The sequence below is a fragment of the Clytia hemisphaerica genome, unplaced genomic scaffold (genome assembly GCF_902728285.1).
Source record: "Clytia hemisphaerica strain Z4C2 unplaced genomic scaffold, Clytia hemisphaerica genome assembly, whole genome shotgun sequence".
Taxonomy (NCBI): domain Eukaryota; kingdom Metazoa; phylum Cnidaria; class Hydrozoa; order Leptothecata; family Clytiidae; genus Clytia; species Clytia hemisphaerica.
This window is the reverse complement of record NW_027104522.1, coordinates 387,961-401,893: the sequence shown is the minus strand read 5'-3', so window position 1 is coordinate 401,893 and position 13,933 is coordinate 387,961. Positions and strand designations below refer to the sequence as shown.

The 13,933-nt window shown below is 36.7% G+C and overlaps 1 protein-coding gene and 1 long non-coding RNA gene across 2 annotated transcripts in view; one reads left to right on the top strand and one right to left on the bottom strand.

The window, feature by feature from the left end:
• Window positions 1–13,933, top strand: part of LOC136821970 (centrobin-like) — an 80,447-nt gene that overhangs the window by 16,645 nt on the left and 49,869 nt on the right. The gene's annotated exons all lie outside the window — the stretch shown is intronic.
• LOC136821976 (uncharacterized) lies at window positions 6,460–13,771 on the bottom strand. The gene is made up of 4 exons (XR_010848836.1): window positions 13,673–13,771; window positions 8,370–8,444; window positions 8,070–8,143; window positions 6,460–7,381 (listed from the first exon to the last, which is right to left on the bottom strand). It is a non-coding gene; the product is annotated as an uncharacterized lncRNA (long non-coding RNA).

Genomic DNA, 13,933 nt, shown 5'->3' with positions numbered 1-13,933 from the left:
TATTTTTAAATTTGGACTCAAAAGTATGGAGTAATTTTAGACTATTTTATTCATGTCATAAAAATATCATTGGAGGGACAAAAGGGATTCAAAAGTAAACACGCAGTTGAAATTCTGCATTTCAGTGTTGAAAAATGTTGATAATATATATTGATAACTTATGAAAAAATTTAGAATCATTATTTTGCGAACTACGAATAATGTTCAAGCTCCATCGATCCTTTTACCTAAGTAATTCAAAGAAATGAAATTGCGTTTTTTATACCAATTTTGAAATACAGGCGACAACGAAACTTCAAAGACACAATGGATGATAGACGTCCAGTCGTCTATATGTTCATGATTAAAGTTGTCTTTTTTTATGAAATTTTTTTTATGAAAATCTCTCCAACGATACCAAACTTATAAAGATTGAAGAATTCCTTCAAAAGTTATAGGTAAAAGAAAAAAGAGTGCACACTTATCGTGAACAGGCTTTAGTACGTAGTAGAGACGGGCAACTTCGTTCCCTGTTTATTACCACCAGCTTTTTCTATGCTTACTGATAGCGTAAGAATATATACCCTGACAACATTGTCTTTTTTTCGAACGCGTAAGATTACGTTAATTCAAAAACAAAACGTCAGATTTCATTTGTTCTTCTATTTATTTATTTTACTGTGATTTTTATCCTATTGGTAGACGCGGACAACGCCTTCAATCGTATACGGTTGTAACACTTATTTGTAGCATTTGAGACTCTTCATCAGTGGTGGAAACCAATTCGTCAGAGGGTACATTTAGAGGGGACCCATTAGCCATGCCACTCTACACTCTCGCTCTCGTCCCCTTGCTACAATCATATGTGAAAATAGTGAGACTTTCCAGTTAATTCAGGGTCCCCCGCTCCCCCAAATCAATGTTGTGGATATCGGAGGAAATTTGCTTCTCGAAATCAAACAACATTGACTTGGGGGAGTGGGGGGAGGTGTCAGTCTCACAATATTATACAGATGATTGTAGAAAGCATCAGTTCGAAGGACATCAACCAAGTCACGTATGCTGACGATCTGATTGCAGTTGGTCAACTTGAATCTCTTCTTGAATGGTGGAACAAAGCTTCGTGCACAAGTTCAACTTCATCATTCATCGTACCATCCCAAACATCAAGCCATTCCTTCAGCCTTTGGAAGTCATCATTTCATTCCCGCACTTGCGAAGGTAGAACGTGTAATGACCACAAACGCCAATTACTCTTATTACCTGTGAAGCTTGGTGGTTTGGGAATTGTGAATGTTTTGGAGACCTGTGAGCTTGAATTGCGTCACGCGGAACCTTGTCAGATAGATAGTGAATCAGAACGTCACAAATATCAGATCTAATAATCTGATCTAACCGATATCGATTCTAAGACCTCGTTCTTTCAACGAAAGCTCAAAAAATTGAACTTTGCATGGTGCCTCAGCGTGGATTTCATCGCTGCCGATCAAATCAGAAGAGTTCTCCCTGACCAAAAGAGAATTCTTCGATGCTGATATACCTTAGATATGGTTGGGATATGAAAAACCTCCCCAGTGACTGCGTCTGTGGTTCAAAGTTCAGTGTTGACCATGCTCTTCAATGTAAAGTTGGTGGCTTTATCTACAAGCGTCACAATGAGTTGGTGAACATTACTGCAAACTTAACGTCTATAGTTTGCAAAGACGTGGAGAAGGAACCGGTCCACCAAAAGTGATTTGACAATGATCTTGATCTCCGGGCTGATATCACACTGAGAGTATTTTGGCAGCGACAACAGAAGGCATTTCTTGACGTGAGGGTGTTTTCCCCATTTGCTAGAAGTTATCGCAGCCAAAATCTTGCTAGTGTGATGAGGCTCATGGAGAAAGAGAAGAAGCAGAAATATGTCAATCGCATTCTAGAACAGGAAAATGGGACATTCACCCCACTAATTTTCTCCTCAAATGCTGGCTTGAGCAAAGAGACCAATTGAATTGAATTATACACGAGCTCGAAAGTCATAAATCGATGATCGCATGTTCAAGTTGGTTCTACAGTGGATAATCAGTGCAAATCGGATTGATATGATGGAAGAAGAAGAAATTTCAAGCATTTTCTGTTTCGAAGTGGCTATTTTCACGGCAGGTTATTTTTAGTTTGCCGTTACTCTAGATGCTCCGTAACAGACTGACTCAAGTCCATTGTTTTTTTGTAGCTGTATTGCCGGGACTTAAGCCAGTCCGTCGCGGAGCGGATAGAGTAACGGCACCTATTGAATTTGGAAGATAAGTAATTTTTCAGCATTATGGACGTGCTAGATGGCCGAGTGGATAAAGGAAGAAGCAGCCTAATCTCTGGACAAATTTCGAATACAAGGAGTTCGAGACGACCCATGTGACCTTTTCTGAGGGCAGTAATATTCCTCAGTAAAAATCTTTCATGAGATATAACCATGTGCATGGCAGTTCATGGCAATGTTTGTGGACATCATGACTGCATGTTGCAAAAAAATTGAAACCCGACCAAAATGTGTAGTTTTTTTTCATGTTTATGAAACAATGATAAACTAAATGTAAGTGCGTGTAAGATGTTGATTTTGTCCCTTTCTTGGTCTTGACATCTGCCAGTTAAGACTATGCTGCTTGCGGCTAATGCCTTTAAAAAAGGAGAAGAAAGCTTAACTAACTTTATCCATGGTGGGACCATACATGGAGTATAAAACACAGGGTACTAGAGATAGCTAAGTAATTGAATTATTGTTGAACAATTAAAAAGTTACATGTTTTGATTGTCTGGTTGCTTCATGACTTTTTCGCTTTATAACATTTTTTGCTTCGCTTTCTGGTGGTATAGGACCAATGAAATATAAACCCAAAGGGCTAGAATCGAATCTCCTTGGTAGGATTCGAAGCCTACCGAATCCTACCAAAGTTGCGCGGTCTAGCGCGGTTCGCCTGGTTTTTACACAAATGACAGATTGAAACTAAAATTTACACCTAAATTTCGAAAAAGATATCACTCGAAAACAAAGGAATCGCTAGATTCAATCTGTTGTCAAAAATACGGCGTATATTTTAAGCCTTCTCTTTTTCTTGCCTGAGAAAGGTTAAAGAATCGACTCTAGCCCTTCGGGCTTATACTTCGTTGTATAGGACGCGTCAAATGAGGTATACTTCATATATTTTTGGAACTAATCAACAAAATAAAATTAGCTAAAATTCTGGCGACTAGGTGGCTTGCTTGGTCCTGTATATGGTGGCATCACGCTGCTGACACGACAACACTAAAAACTGGAAAGAAATATCAATCAAAATTCTCATCTGTTATTATTAAAGGGACTTTGTATATCAATAAAGTGAACCTCTCTTTTACCCACTAATTTTCTCTTTCAATTTCAATTTCAACTTTCAAAGTCATTTGGGAGAACGTGACGGTCTTTTGAAATTACTCCAGCAGAAATCTTTTTAATGTTAATGATAATGGTCGTGTTCAGACCAAGGTTTAAAGCAATTAGGTCTGCATATTTCTTTTATATTCCTTTTGTATTTAACGGCACGCTTCTCATTAGTTAAACCAAAGTTTAAAAAGGAATCACCCTCTGGTTTAAAAAAAAAGTTTTTACGATTTCGTTACAGTTTTCTGAATAGACGAAATCAGAATTCGCAAGTAAAAAGCATGCTCCTTTTGTAAATGAAGAAAAAAGAACGTGAAATTTATGACTTAGAGACGCTCGGAGCATCTCTAGCAGTAATGGCTTCAACGAACACGAATTAGTGCTTTGCAGAGGGATTCCCTGAAATCTTTTTTGTTTCAAAGTATCTCAAGAGAGAAGATGACATGATTTCAAGTTAGGAAAGGAGATTCCTCGAGATCGCCAATAGATGAGGACAAAAGAAAAGTGATTATAATTGAATTCCCATATCAACAAAGTACTACTTAAACCTTAAACTTAAACTTTCAGGTCTGAACACGACCAAAGTCATCTGATTGATTTGTCTTTTACAACACAGCAGTTAACTACATATAATTTATCTCGTTTGTACTGGCTGAGGGAAAGTCTGATACTGACGTCACACCAGACCTGCCAGTACGCTAGCCACAATTAGTAAAAGTCACGGCAGGTCGAATGTTGCTTGTTATAACCTGCCGGCACTCTAGTTAAATCCACTCAAAAGTCACGTCAGATTCAATGCGGCGTGTTATAGCCTATGTCGGCACTATAGTCAAATTCACTTAAAGTCACGGCAGATCGAATGTGGCTTGTTATAACCTGCCGGCACTCTAGTCAAATTCACTTAAAATCAGTGCGCAGATCAATTCTGACGTCACATTTTACCTGCCGGTATTCTAGCTATAACTCACTTCTCAGCTAGTGTCACGGCAGATCATGATCAAAGTAAGGTTTCACTCTAGGGTTTTTTCTTAGCCTGCTGGTACTTTAGTTTGGTCTTAGTGGATTCGTTAGTGTAGCGGCATGTTAAAAATAATTTGCCGGGACTGTAGACACAGCGTTTCTGTTTTCTCTTTTTATAATTTAATCCGATTATTTAAACGTATAAAAAAACCGTAGCGTAAATTGCGATACCCTAGGCGCCTGTATATAAGATTTCACTTGCATGGCTTGCTTTGGCAAGTTATGTAGTATGTACATGCCTAAAGTGCGATACCACTTTACGGTCAAAATAAACCCGTGCTTAAAATAACCTCGCTAGTTTCAGTCCGGCCTTTGTGTACTGTATATAAAGTGTAAAAACTACGACGCGCAGGCGTTCCTACCTTGAGTATCACAGCGCGAATAAATTCGAGTTTATATAATATTTTCTCTTTTTACGAGGGTAGAGTGATACGTCATTGCAGGAAAGAAAGAACATCAAGGGATATTGCGGTGTAGACAGTAGAGTAAAGCATTATGCTCTTTTGCACTGCTGATATCTGCCATATTTGTTTTGGTTACGGCCAAAGATATTTAGAGCTGCTGATTGTGTGATAGAAGATCCTGCACACGTTTGCCGCCACTGAGTTCTTTCTAAGAAAGAGTTCGTCTCCTCCACGATGATATTCCGATGGCGGATTGGCAGCCACCCATGATAAAGCTCTAAAAAGGAGCGGGTCAACTTCCCATTGGAGAGGAATGATGTACCGCATCCCCAGCTGGATTCAACTAACCTTGAGCATTAGCCTGAAAATATTTTGGTTGGACCAGCTTCTGGAAACGCGACAGTCTGAAAATTATCGCGACAACTTAAAATATATCGCGACAACTTAAAATATATCGCGACACCTTCTGGAAATGCAACAGTTTTTGAAAATGCAACAGCTTAAAAAACATCGTGACAGTTTGAAAAACATCGCGACAGCTTGAAAAATATCTCGACAGCTTTGAAATAAAATTGCGACAGTAGTTTGAAAAAGATTGAGACAGGACAAAAATTGGGAGGATAATTTTCCACCGGAGACGATATTTTGGGCAATTTTTCCCAGTGGGAAGGGGTTAGCCTGGAGATCCATGCATAAGATTTCTTATTCTATATACTGATAGCGAAATATATAGCTAGCATGTACTTTTTGTCTTTGAAAACTTCGAAAGCATCCAGCGAGGATCTTTTTTTAAACATCTGTTTCCCAGGCATAGCCTTCCTGGAAAATTTGATCTGTTGGCCAAAAGTTTCAAAATTCTTATTCCTAAAAATGAAGATCTGTTTCTCCTCAAAACCTAAATTTTTAATCTCAAAGTATCTTCCCTAGAAAATTTGGTCTGTTTCCACAATTTTCAGAATTAAAATTTTGATCCGTTCTCCCAATCTTACAAGGAAAAGGATATCTGTTTCCCTCTCCTGGAGATTTTTATCTGTTTCCCTTGCTTTTTGCGATTGATATCTGTTTTCCCCCAGAAAGTTCCATCTGTTTCCAATGCAATATCATCTTTTTTGGAAACAGATATCTGTTTCCCAATTTATTATGTCATCTCCTCGTCTCCTAGAAATATTGATCTGTTTCTCTCTAATGACGTCATCAGCTGGAGCGGGGAAACAGATAGTTTTAAAGAAAAGGTCTTTTCTAGAAAATCGGATCTGTTTCCCCATTTTTCAAAAAAAGCTCCCTCCTGGAAAAGGGAAACAGATATTTCAGGAAAATGGGCTCGTTGGCTGCTTCTGAAACTTGGCCTCTGATACTCAGGGTAGCCCTGGTAAACTAACTCGGGTAATACTAGGGTAATACTCAAGTAATTGACGTGAGGTATACCCGAAAATCCCGATGAGCAATTTACTCGAGTATTTCGGGTCGAAAAATTCCAAAAATAGAAACCCGTCTTACCCGAGTAACTAGGGTTCTCGGGTTTACCTGATTTACCCGTTTGCTCACGTCAGCCTCTTTACAGTTCAAACTCGGGTAAATCAGGTTTAAATATCAGTGGTTTTTGCGAAACTTACTCGAAATTGTTTTGTTAAAATACCGCAAGAAAAAAGAGGAAGCATAACATTATGCATTACTTTACTTGATATATTTTCAGAATAATCACTTAAATATTCACAAATACAGTTTAACAGCGTAAGAGTAATCTAGCTTCGAAATACACGATTTACAAACATAGACTGTCAACGATCTTTTTGGGGAAAATAATTTGCTGACTGGCTCTTTTATCAACTTAATGTAACGTCTGTTCCAACTAATTCAGAAAAGGCATTTTCTAGTTTTTGAACATAGAAACGATAGAAAGATGTCACAATAAAAGTAAAAATTCGTCCAAAAGATAATTTTGAGTGGGTTAATAAGGCAAGTCTTAGTGATACTGTTAAGTTAGAAATAATTGCAACGAACCTAGCGAACTCAAATCAATCTGTTCAAAATTATCTTTCCAACGCGATATTACTTTAAAATATAATAATAATAATGTTTAAAAATGTGACTTGGAACTGACAAAAGTCAGCGAAAATGAGAATCTCTTATGAAAATTGATTTCCTTGAAGCAGTGTCAAGAAAGTTTATCCTTCAAAATTTTTGATAAAATTAATATAGTATAAAATGAAAGTAAATTGATATAAATTCTAAATTCATAAATTGTAAATAATTTGTCTACTTTAACACATTTCATAGAATGAAAAAATTACTTTTACATGATTGTTCTTTAATTGATTTTTGATACATACAATGTCCCATCGAATGTATAAGAGGTTCCAGTTCAAAAGCAGATTACAGTTGCACTCATTTCACATGAATAACCAGGAATAACAACTGTTTAACAACACATTATACAAGAAGCTGTCACCATCTAATATAGACACGGGGAACGTGTTTGAGACTGAAGATTCATATTGCAAAAGAAATGTGAAAACAACATCGCAAATTTGAGTTGAGTTAACCGAATTTGTCGCTGTCACGAAACTCCATTGACTTTCTTCACCTTAAAAATTGATGATAAATAATGATGTCATGGAAATTCAGTAAGGTTTTGAAGCGTTGTCCATTATTGCATACATTTAATGTCTGAATTTCCCTGGGGAGGGGTACTGTCACTGGCGTGTCACTGGTGTTCAAAAATGGTCCCTAGACAATTTTTAGCTGATTTTAAAAATTTAGTGAATTTTAAAATATCCCAAGTACTTTAATGGGATAAACTTTCGCGGGGATTAAATTTTGCGGATGGGTGTCATCCGCGAAAATCCGCAAAATTTAATCCCAATGGAAATTTGGAAGGGCCCCATTCGCGAAATATTTCTAATCAAAACTCAAAATATGTCAAATAAATACTTTTTGAATGGTTGCTTGCATCAAAAAAGCGCAAATAATGTGTATTTCAACAACCAATATGCATGATTTGACAGTATAAAGATACAATATCGTGAAAATATTGCCACCCAATAGAGCCAACCGCGAAATTTTATCCCATTAAAGTATTTCTTTACTTATAAAAGGGACTCTGGTCTGCGACACATCCCCCTCTTGCCTGAGTGCCCTGGGGAGTCCTTCAACAAAAATTTCAAACCCTCAGAACTTGAAATGGCTTCCCTAAAAAATAGTATACTTGAATATATCATGATATAGTTGGCCTGTTCATCCGCCCAAATATCGCATTGAAAAATAACACTTACTTGTTAAATGGGGAAGAATTTTCATCAGCTTTCGAATTTTGATTCAGTTGGTACTATGGTTGGAAGAGCCATGTCTAAAAAAATATTAGAATTTCTCATTACTGAATTGTTACCACAAACTCCATTTTAAATCTCAAGCAATGGCTTTTTTAAGAATTTACGGAAGGCTACAAATTCTTGTTCACATCCTTCAATGTACTGAGCTATACAGACCAAATATTTGTGATTTTTACAGTTCGGCCATCTGTTTAACAGGCATCTTTCAACATCTGAATAGTTAAACAGACATTCGGTACTTACTTGACTTGCGGTGTAATCTGAGTGAATTGTCAATTTTGAATTCTTTGTGCATTTTAGCTCTTGTTGGGGTTGAACCTGTCAAAAAGAAATGAATATCAAAAAATATTTTTCATTTTATATTGTTCTTTCCTGAGTGAGGGAAGCAGGGTACGCATGTTTTATTGGATTCTCTTTCTTGAGCTACACCCATCCAAAAACTATCAGTTACTGTCAGTTATTCCCTTCTGAACCTATATAAGTAAAAAAAATATCTAACTACCTGAATGACACACCACAACCTAATTTCAGACGTTTCTAAAGCATAGTAGTTATTAGGCTGGCCCAAAAAAAATGTTTCCTATCTAAAAAAATCGAAATGGAGAAGTTCCAAAGAATTTTGCTGTTACTCAGCTAAATTCGGACCATTTTTGGAGTCTCGAGCTTGCCTTAAAGTTTTCAGCCAAGTTTTGAGGGTAAAACTCATGACCACGCCCCTAAGAATCAAAATTTTAAAAAATGAAAAAATACCCCAGATATTCACCCAAGGAACAAGTCTGCAAAATTTCAGATGAATCAGAATATTTTTGAAGTCTCAAGCCTGCCCCAAAGTTCTTAAAACTTGTTACCACACCCCTAAGAGTCAACATGTTGAAAATATGAAAAAAAGCTCCCAGGTATTCACCCAATGAACAAGTGTGCAAATTTCAGCTAAATCGGACCATTTTTGAAGTCTCCAATCTCCCCAAGAGTTTTTAGCCTCGCTTTGAGGCCAAAACTCATGACCACGCCCCTAAGAATCGAAATTTTGAAAAAATGAAAAATCCAGTGCCAGATATTCACCCAAGGAACAAGTGTGCAAAATTTCAGCTGAATCGGAATATTTTTGAAGTCTCAAGCCTGTCTCAAAGTTTTTAGCCTCGTTTTGAGGCTAAAACTCATTACCACACCCCCAAGAGTTAACATTTCAATAGGAAGCAAAAAAATATCCCCAGATAATCACTCAAGGAACAAGTGTGCAAAATTTCAGCTGAATCGGAATATTTTTGAAGTCTCAATCCTGTCCCAAAGAGTTTAGCCTCGTTTTGAGACTAAAACAGGTGACCACACCCCTAAGACTCAATATTTTGAAAAAATGAAAAAAATGCTCCCAGATATTCACCCCAAGGAACAAGTGTGCAAAATTTCAGCTAAATCGGACCATTTTTGAAGTCTCCAACCTGCCTCAAAGCTTTAAGCCTCATTTGAGCTAAAACTCGTGATCATGCCCTAAAAATCAAAAATTTGAAAAAAGGAAAAAAGAAAACAAAAAAAACCAGGGCTCCCAGGGATTCACCCAAGGAACAAGTGTGCAAAATTTCAGCCGAAATCCAACCATTTTTGATGACTCCAGCCTGCCCACTGCCCCAAACAAAGTTTAGCAGTGACAGACTGCACGGACATACTGACAGACATTCTCAGATTCTAGCTCAACTGTAGACTAGTAAACCACGTCGTTGTATTTCGCTGCAGATTAAACTTTCAATGGGATCTATTTTATGTTTTCTGAATACAACGACTAGTTCCAAAAGGCGCTATTTACTAAATAAACGGTGGAGTGCTTTTTCTACCGCGGCGGAGTGCTCACTCAAAACAGCGCACTCACTCTCACGGATTAGAATAAAAAAGTAAACAAAACTCGGTACTTTTTTTACACTTTATTATTATGTTTTTTTAATGAGACTCTTGAAAAACTAAATGCTGAACTTTAACTAAATTAACAGCGTTTTTGAAAACTTGTTTTTTTATTTTGTTAAATGAGAGGTGTTTTATCATCTTATGTGCAACATTTTGATATACAATTCAATACACTCAAATCAAAACAAACTCACATCCTGATTATTTTTTGATTTTAATGTATTATATAAAAGAAGGTGAGTACAATGGAATATCAGTCAATTTAGAAGCTTTTTTATTTTGAAAAAATTGAAAGTACTTGAAAGTACTTGAAACAAGATACCAACAACAAGACAAGGAGTTAAATAAAACTATTCACAAAAAGTTATGATTTGTGAAATGAATGAAAAGAATATAAACTGAACTGTACCTACCAGCTAGGTACTCCAAAACAAAGATATTCATGTAAGGGGAAAAGTCTCTTTCAAAAGAAAAAGATGAACATTTTGTTAGAAAAACGACATCAAGAATACAAAAGATCAGGGGATCAGGGGCCACTGCACGCATATGAAAACTTATTTTTTATAGAAGCCAAAAAGAAAAATATTTTCAAAAAAGCAACAGCTTTTACAAAACATAAAATTATATGTATTTGTTCATATTGACCTCCAATTTTGCTATAAAAATTATATATAGTATCTACATAAAATTACTTTCAAATCCAAGTGGTTGTTTTTAAATTGGCAAAAGTCCAATCAAAATTTTCATAAATTTTATAAGCATATAAGCATAGTATAAGTTTTGAAAGACTTTCACGGTAGGTATAAATTTCAGTCTGAACGTGTTCAACAACACCAGGGGACAACAAAAAATTACAAAGTAGAAGTATGCTCCAGGGGAGGGGGGTACCAACCTTGACGACCGACGGGGATGTGCCCTGCGCTGGAGTTTGAAAAGTGGACCCTGTGAGATATGAATGTTTGGTAAATTTGGGACCATTTCAGAACGATAAATGATTCCATCGAAAAAAATCTGTAAAGTGGCAAAAATGACTTAAAGTAGATGAAAAATTCAAATATTTTCTAACATTTCTAATATTCTCACTGTAAAAATTGTCTAAAATGACCAAAAATCGACCCAGTCAGGGTTACTATCTTGAAAATTAGTACAAATTTGGCACCCTTTCTATATCTCTTAGAGTCTGAAAAAGGGACCCTGATCAGCGGCTTGTCCCCATACTTAATTTTGCCTAAGTGCCCCCTGGAAGTCTGCCAGTAGTGAAAACTCAAAACATCCTCGTACATCTAACAATTTCAAGGTAGTGAAATCCAGCTAAACAACGGCCGGGCATCTGAAAACCCAGAAAACCAGTCATCTCAATGTAAAATGTTGTTATTTTCATTCACAAATAGAACCAAGATGTGTCTCACTGGTCAGCTTGTCAGAATATTGTTTTCGTATAAAAAGCATTCAATTTTTTTTAAATTCCAAATTACCACTTTCACTTTTCATCATTTCCACACCATGTATCGCACCACCAAAAATGTTATATAAATACCATACTTTCCATCTTAATTTTTGAGGATTTCTGTAGCCATTTCAGAGTCACATTCTCTGGGATAAGATTATCAAGTTTAACTTGTACTATAGAAAAAGCAGTGATCTGTTACCCAATGAATGTGAGCATAAACATATTGAACATTCCCTGCAAAAAGTATCCTGGAATCTGTGTTCAGCTGTGTCATATTGTCATAAATACTGCACTTGTACTATAGATTTACCAACGTACCAAGCCAACAAAATTTCAAAGATGCCAGTGTTAAAACATGTCATGAATGTTTATAATCATACATAATCAAAAAATCTTGCAATCACAACAATCACATGAAAAAGTGAAAGTATAATCCATATAAAAGTTTGTTTGTTATTTGAATATATCAACGCCCCAACCAAGCCAAAAACAATGTATGAATAAAGTATCTCAGATAGAGAATGCCAAGACAGTTTAAATCTATGTGTATAAACATTTAAAAGCATTCAAAATCTTCTCTTCTCAGTTTTGCAAAGAAGTTGGAGAAGTCCTCGCCACGTTTTTCTGTTTGTGTTTATATTTTTTTTCTCATCCATAACTCTGAGAAACTCAAATATTGCGATGAGAATAGAAGAAAAAATAAGCCGTGTCCATTCATTTTATCTTCCCTCTTTTTCGAGGGAACGTTGCCTGAGATTAGATTGAAGCAAAATCCCGTATTGCACCGTTTGGAACTAGTCTGTCTTTCCAATCCACTCCCCCGCGGCAATTTCTATTTTTTATAAGAACTCTTTATTATATAAGCACTATTCCCGCGTTCCTGTGTCCAAGGAAAGACAGACGCTTGCTAGTCTAGCTCAACTGAAGTTGAGAATATTATTTGTTGCCGGCTGGTAAAATTGGTAAAAGTTTAGGTGATTGTAAAAAAATACTCGAAGGGACTCCTCTCTGAAGAATACACCTTTCTTGTAATTCGTAAAACTAATGCGCGCGCATTATTTTGATGCTCTCCACCGTTTGGTCTCTGGAGGTAAACAAACGGGCTGTTTTTGCCTGCGTTCCCTTAGGGAAAGTTGGTTTTTTGAGCTTTTCTTAAGTTCTGTCAAACAAAATCCTCTCAAATTTTAGTATGTTCAATCTATTCATGATATTATACCACCCTGAAAATATTTTGCCAAAAGAAGATCGCTGTCAAAAGTTAGAGGCTCAAATCCCACTTTCCCTAAGGCGGCAATCACAAATATCTTCGTTTCGCGTCCCCCGACCGACTCCTAAAAATTGAGTAAAATTGAGTCGGAGAGTCGGTAAATTCTTCAGACTTTTTGTTTTGATGACATTTTCTTTAAAAATTTAATTATTGCCGATTTTTGTGTGTAACTTTGTTTATCTTTACACGTGCCATTATGTGTCAAAGATCACAGTGTTTAAACTTCATAATCTGAAACCACACAAAACATACATGCAATTGGGTATCCTGCCGCCTCAGTTAACACCCTCTTAACTTTTACTGCCTCACAGACCAATTTTAAGAAAACCTGAAAATTTTTACTACCGACCGACTCACTTTCTAGATCCAACGAGGACGCGAAATGAGGATATTTGAGATTGTCGCCTAACCCCTCGCAGGCAAAAACGCGTTTTTTACCTCCCAAACAATTTTATACACAACGGTGGAGCGCACATTTCCCGCGCCATTTCTGAGAAATTTGAATTACGGGAAAGGTGTATTGTTGATTTCTGAGATGCACTATTTGGGATAGTTGGCCTTCAGACAAAACATGACAAAACATGCAACTGTGTTCGGACAAAAAACCAGTCATAGTAGACAAATTTCCACGCTGGATTCCGACTGTTGTTGTTGAAGTAGAAGGTGTCGTACTCTAGTGAGATACACCACAAACAAACACTCTCAGATTCTAGCTCTAGCTAAAGGTTAATAATTTCCAGGAAACAATTTATTGGGATTACTTTATAGACTTACTTGCAAAGATAAATAATACAAATGAGATATATTTTTGGCACCTAAGTTCAAAGAACACTCTGAGGCTGAGAAAAGAGATTGATCAGAAGAACCACGAATCAAACCAACTTCCCCTGCCCTGTCAATTTATTAAAAAAATAAAGAATGATAAAAGCATACCTTTTTTTCTTCATCCAGTCATAGTCATTGCCTTTGGAAAATTGTAGGTGATTTTCTTCATCCAGTTGTCAAAGTAAATTGTAAATGAGAATTACTAAGTGACGTGACCTTCCATCTTGAACTCTCTCGCAGAAAGAAAAAAAGCGCGCTCTAAATTCTCGATTGTGAAAAAAATATTTTTGCGGACGCGAAGGACCACTCAAAATCGTCCAATAACCCGAGTTCTTCAGGTAAGTGCTCGGTGCGCAGGCGCGCGCTAAC